A 6,151-nucleotide genomic window follows, 5' to 3' on the forward strand; every position below is an offset into this window, starting at 1 on the left:
AAGTGAGAAGGATGGCATTGCTTTATATTTTACAATCCTCTTTAATACCTGGCTTTAAAAAATACAGCTGGGTTCTTTTCTCTGCTTCTGCAATCAATCTGTTGCCACATGTTGTTTTGGTTCAAATGTATTAAGACAATTTGGCCTTGGCAAAAGGGAGATACTTGTAAACTTACTGAAAGGGTTTCAGGAACCTTCAAGGGGTCCTTGGACCACACTTTGAGAACCTCTGCCCTACTCTATCTTTTTTTGATCCTATGAGGTAGTGAAGCAGGTACTGTATTACTTCCATTTTCTGCTTAAGAAACCACAGGCTCAGAGAAGGCAGGAAAGGTACCCAAAGTCAGACAACTAGCTGTTAAATGGTGCTGGTAGAACTTCAGTTCAAGTCTGACTTTAAACTCAGTGCCCTTTCTTCAAAATTCCCATCTAGAACTTTCAACATATATACTGATGGCAGACGTTGCAAATATATTGAATCAAATAAGGGGGTAAATGTTCCAAGTTTATAACATGAAACAAACTCAAATCTGTTAAAAAAAAAAAGTCATATATATATATACACACACACACACACACACACACACACATATATAAGTTCATCCAGATTTGTTTGCATAATAGACCTTTCATGTGTTAAGGCAGCACAACCAGATTTTACCTAATGTTAATAGAGCCAATACATCACAAAGTTATTCAGAACATTTTTCTAATGTAACTTACTTTGCAGATTATTAGCTAAGCTTTTTATATAGCCTTTGCTCATCATTTTTTGACCACTCATTTTATTTTCTTTAGTATGTGGAATAGCCAAAGTTTCCTATGTATACAGAAACATCTTAGAAGTCACATGTGAGAATTTTTGGTGGAAATTCAAAATGTGAGAGAGGTTGCAAAAAAATAACCTATCATTATATTTACGAATACTATAGCCAAATGTAACGGTCCTACATCTTAAAATGCTTTATCTGTTATCAAAGTGGTATTTATAATAATAGCACTGATATTTAAGAGACTACAAAAACCTTGTTTACTTACTAGATTGCAATAACGCTGGGTTAGCTCAAACTAAGTAAGCTAGAACAGCTTAATACTAGTATCTTTGTTAGCTGAATTCAAACTTAGCTTGACACCCAACATCTTTGATTTTATTTTTAAAAATCTATTATAATAGACTGGACTCTCAGATCTATGGTAGCCAGAATAAAGTCCTATAATACACAGCTTTTCATTCTTGCAGGCTATAAGAATCTTTAATAAAAGAAGAAACAAAAGGAGTAAGACATCTGTTTCTTTGGAAAACAAAGTCTTAGATATTTTCTTTGTGGTTCTCACCACTGTGACTTTATTAATTATTGTTAAGACATGGAGACAGGAAAGTTGGCCCAGGAATGTGCACAGCCTTTTTGAGATACTTACTCATGCCTATAAATACAAAGGTAAAAGGAGAAATACCCAAAGTGCTACATAATAAGACTTTATACAAGGATTTTAACTTTTTAATGTACTTTCACATGATTGTGGTGGTGTAACGTTTTATAACCAAGAGAATGTTTGCAGAAATAATTTTACCCCAGAATAGAGGCTCTAACTGCTGACTGCATTGTAAAACCTTCCATGTAGAGTTGTACTGATGCCTGAGTCTTACTCCAGATGAACCCAAACAGAACTGCTGAGGGTAAGGCACAGATCCTTTTTTAAGCTCCTCAGGTGATTCTAATATAATGCCTCAATGAAGAACCACTGCATTAAAAGAACAACGGATAAAGGAAACCCTAGAGACTATTTCACAAACTAAAGTTACAGAGAAAAAGACGCAATTTCACAAGAAGTGCTCAAAATGTGGGAATTATACCAGTTACATTAAATGAACAAAAATCAACTACTGTAATTCTAATTTTAACTTTAAACTAAAATATTAGCCAGATTAAGAAACAAAAATATTCCCAAACTAGTAGGATGGGTATTGGGGGCGGACGAGGAACACAACATTTTCAAACTTTTTAAAAAGTACTTAGGAAAAAGAGGTGTATTTAACTCTCTCATACACTATTACACCTATTTTCATAATATCTGAAAATGACATGGAAATTCCAAATCTGAAAATTATTGTGTGAGGTAAAACCTGCAGTAATTCTAGGCATTTGCTTATGAAAATCACTGAGAGTATAAGAGAAGAGGGTAAGAAGCAGACGTGGTAAATGACACAGGAAGAGCAGTCATGCTCTAGAAACCTTTAACGGAACAGGGAAACGTTAGTTTGGGGCCTCCTGCCTGTTGGCAGACACAGCCAGCCTACTACATCTCTACCCCCATCTAACCAACATGTGGGATGCCTGATAAAGCCGCAACACCAGGCAAACAAGAATGCCAACACCAGTGAGGGCAAATTTCTACTGGACTTTAAAAATATCAGAACCCCGTAAAGGAAAGGAAAAGATTCTTCTTAGTCTGCTAAAAAAATAAAGTCTGCATTTCTGAAAGAAGAATAAGCTACTCACAGGACAGGAGAAAGCCGGAAAACAACAATGCTAGTACACACCTAGAATACGGTATAAACAAGAATGATTATAACTTCTGAATATAGGTGAACCACTACTTCCTTTGCCATGGAATGTTCCACAAACACGTTATCCACATGGGCTAATGAAACCCTTTGCTTAAAGTGCCTAGGGTTTTTTAGGGGGAACAAAAAGTCATTATATGACTGATTTGTAACCAGGGAAGAAATGAATTAGAAAATTTTCAAAAATAACTAAAAACACTATAAACACTTTTTCTCCAGGTAAGGTTAAAAAAAAAGAAAGAAAGAAAAAAAATTCCTACTAGCAAAGGGAAAGTAGAAGTGTTAATAAATTCAACCAATAATCCTGAAACTGATGTTTGTTACTCTCTTTCCTCTTCCTCCACTTTCCCTAAGCAAGTTCAAGTAGCAATATCTCTTCTATCCTAGAGGAAATACTGTTTAGTTACTATCGATAGCTATTATTATACAGAATAAATAGTATGTGCAAGGCCTTGTGCTAAATGCTCTATGCACATTATCTCTTTTAACCCTCACCATGACTATATGTATTATTTTTATTTCCATTTTACAGATGAGGAAAAAACCTAGGCTTAGGACACACAACTAGCAAATAGCATAAAGTGGGGATCAAAAGTTACGTCTGACTCCACAGCCTGTGCTGGTAACTATAAACTGGAACAGTATTTTTCTTAGCATTCTTCTCTGAAAAGACTGAATTTCACATGCAATTTGGAATAAATAAGCAGAAAGGGGGCACAGGAAGTGGTGCAGAAATACTTTATAATTTATCAAGATAAGAGCACCTGTGCTGCTTTTTAAGACAAGGGGGAAAAAACCCTCAACGCTTTTCTGGCCCTGTTATTACTAAAATGGAGAAGTTTTTCTTTAACAAGATGGTCAAGCACCATCTATGGACCATAGTAAATAAATCACTTCGGTTCAGTGGTGGGGAGGGCATTATGCAACACTTCCCAGCACAGCCCTGGCCAGGGTAATTTATGGCCAAGGCACTCGGGCCCCTCCTCCCCAGCTAGACAGCCTGGCTCCTTCGCATTCCCCTCAGGAGATAGGGTGGAAGCACACAGCTCCACTTTCTAAGGCATAGAGGGCAGCTGAAAGTCCTGCTCAGCCTCTCTGGGCAACCACAGGCGCCAATAAATCAGCCACAGGCGATTCTCTCATCCCCTTCCTGGCTAGAAGTGGTAGCAAGATCTAATGCAAAAGAGCACTGACCAGACTTGGGAGATAAAGTGATTTAGGCTTGAACTCTACTGCAAATGACTGCATCATCAAAGCCAGGTAAATCTCTGAGACTCCTTCTTCACTTGTAAGATGGAGACAATACTACCTCCTTTTTGCTAAGTATTCAAAATTCATCTATGAAAGCAGCTAGCCACTGCAGGTACTCAATAAACAGTGACCACACCTGAGCAGAATCCCTCTACTACCTCCAAGACATTCAGAGCAGGGCTGGGCAAAAAGGTGTAGCAAGTCATGTGAGGTCCCCTCCTCTTTTCTTGCTGACCATCCCTGTGATGCTCCACTGCTTCCTGATAACCTCCCAGCCATCAGAACTCATCTATTCTGCTTCCTATCCCATCGGTGTTTTGTTCCCTATTAAGGCGCTGATGTCTGATAATGGATTAATAATTTACACTTAATTAAAGCACATGCAGATTGCTAAAGAGGTCTTTGATGCCTTTACCCAAGGAACCAACCAATGCTGTAAATCTTGGTTATTCTTGCAGAGAATAGGGCTGAATTTGGGGGCGGGGGGGGACGACGACGACAAGCTTTGAGCCCAAAGTACATTAATAGGCAGCTTATTCCACCTAGAAATAGTCAACCGCATTCCTTAGGATACCAGAGCCATCACACTAGCCAAGTCTGATTTCTCAATAACCGGAATCAAGTCAAGCATAATCACCTCTGGCAGATAGTCTCTACGGTGCGTGGGTTAAACTGGCACCGCACTCCGGCTGTGGCGAGGAGCGTAACGACCAAGGCATCTAGAGCCTTGGGGTCCAGTTAGTGAAGAGGTATGGGACTTCGATCAAGCTACACCGTCTTTCGGCCTAGTGTCCTCATCTGTAAAATGAGAGGGATGAACTGCATTTTCTATAAGGCCCCTTTCAGCTTTAAAATTTGTGATTACAGGGCTTCCCTGGTGGCGCAGTGGTTGAGAGTCCGCCTGCCGATGCAGGGGACACGGGTTCGTGCCCCGGACCGGGAGGATCCCACATGCCGCGGAGCGGCTGGGCCCGTGAGCCATGGCCGCTGTGCCTGGGCGTCCAGAGCCTGTGCTCCGCACGGGAAGGGCCACAACAGTGAGAGGCCCGCGTACCACAAAAAAAAAAAAATTTGTGATTACAAAGTGTACTTTACACACTTCACAACATCCTTTGAGAATCAACAGCTTTGCCAAAAAGACTTTAGTCTCAAGAGAATGCATGCCATTGGGGCGTTAATTTATGAAACATGTTAGCTGCTGTCAATTTCTAGGTACAGCTTAGAGGCGCTTGACAACAGCCTGCTTGCTTTCTCCAAATAATGAGTGCTAGAGAAGGCAGTGATAGATGGAGCAAGCTTTAAAAAGAAAAACTGACTTTGCTTAGAGTGAGATTAATATAATCTGAAAAAAGAAAACAATTATGGGGATGGTGGGGACTTCCTGCCCTAGAGACGGGGTAATCACAAACGGGGGTGGGGAAGGGAGGACAGTGGCTGCAGCGTCCCGCAGGTGGCACCTGGAGACCCGCCCATTGGCGAGAGGGGTCGGGGGTGCGGCTGCATGGGGAATGCCTCAGGCCCGTCGGGGCTTCCCGCGCCGGTCGCACCCGGACTGGCAGCCGGAAGGACTCCGTGCCTTTAATGCGCCCCCGCGCCCTCTCCGGGCCTGCGTCAGGCCCCGGCAGCCGCCTGGTGCGGGCAGCGAAGGGCAGCTCTGGACCTCCTCCGCCCAGTTCTCACTCGCGGTTGCCATTTTCCTCCACTGCCCTGACTGACATCTCATACAGACCAAAAGCACCCCCCTCCCCAGCTACTTGCATCTGTCCCGCGACCGACGCAGCTGCAGGCCGCCGCCCCATGCGACTCGCGACGGGAGGGACTGAGCCCGGGGCGGCCCACAGGGGCCGGGCCTCATCACTTACCCAGAGGCCGCCGCGGCGGGCGGCCGCCTGACTCCTCCGTGCGGGAGGGGCGGCTCACGCGCCGCGTACGTCACGCGGCGGCGGCGGCGGCGGCGGCGGCGGCGGCGGCGGCGGCTCACGCACCCCGCGGCCCGCTCTCGCGCGGCTTCCCGCGCCAGCCGTCCAGGGATGGGCCCACGTGACCGCACGCCTCGTAGCTGGCGCACCAGAGGGGTGGGGAGGGGGCCGGTGTGCGTGCGTGCGTGCGTAGGTGCGTAGGTGCGCGCTCGCGCGCCCGCCCGCCCGCTCAAGTGGCCGGGAGGGGGGTAGGTCCGCGCTCCGGGTGGCTTCGCCACGGTTGCTAGTCGCGACTCTGTAGGCGGAAGCGTGGAGACGAGCCTGAGCGTCAGGCTCTCCACACACAACCGCGTGACCCGGGGACTTTCCCCAGGGTGTGCAAAAGCACAAGCACCCCCTCAGTTAGGAGATGGGG

The 6,151-nt window shown here is 44.8% G+C and overlaps 1 protein-coding gene across 3 annotated transcripts in view; it reads right to left on the minus strand.

Moving 5' to 3' along the window:
- The window catches only part of ZBTB25 (zinc finger and BTB domain containing 25), a 29,818-nt gene extending 24,091 nt beyond the window's left edge, over window positions 1-5,727 (minus strand). The window contains exons 1-2 of one of the 3 annotated variants that reach the window (XM_029238779.1): window positions 5,275-5,645; window positions 4,455-4,615 (exon numbers count right to left, since the gene is read on the minus strand). The gene's annotated coding sequence lies outside the window, so the exon portion shown is untranslated. Of the gene's footprint in view, window positions 1-4,454; window positions 5,646-5,679 lie in introns of those variants that run through there. The other 2 variants (XM_029238780.1, XM_029238778.1) reach the window with 2 other exon arrangements.
- Window positions 5,728-6,151: the final 424 nt, after the last annotated feature.

This window comes from Monodon monoceros, unplaced genomic scaffold (genome assembly GCF_005190385.1).
Source record: "Monodon monoceros isolate NGI ecotype Baffin Bay Population unplaced genomic scaffold, NGI_Narwhal_1 Super_Scaffold_21, whole genome shotgun sequence".
Taxonomy (NCBI): domain Eukaryota; kingdom Metazoa; phylum Chordata; class Mammalia; order Artiodactyla; family Monodontidae; genus Monodon; species Monodon monoceros.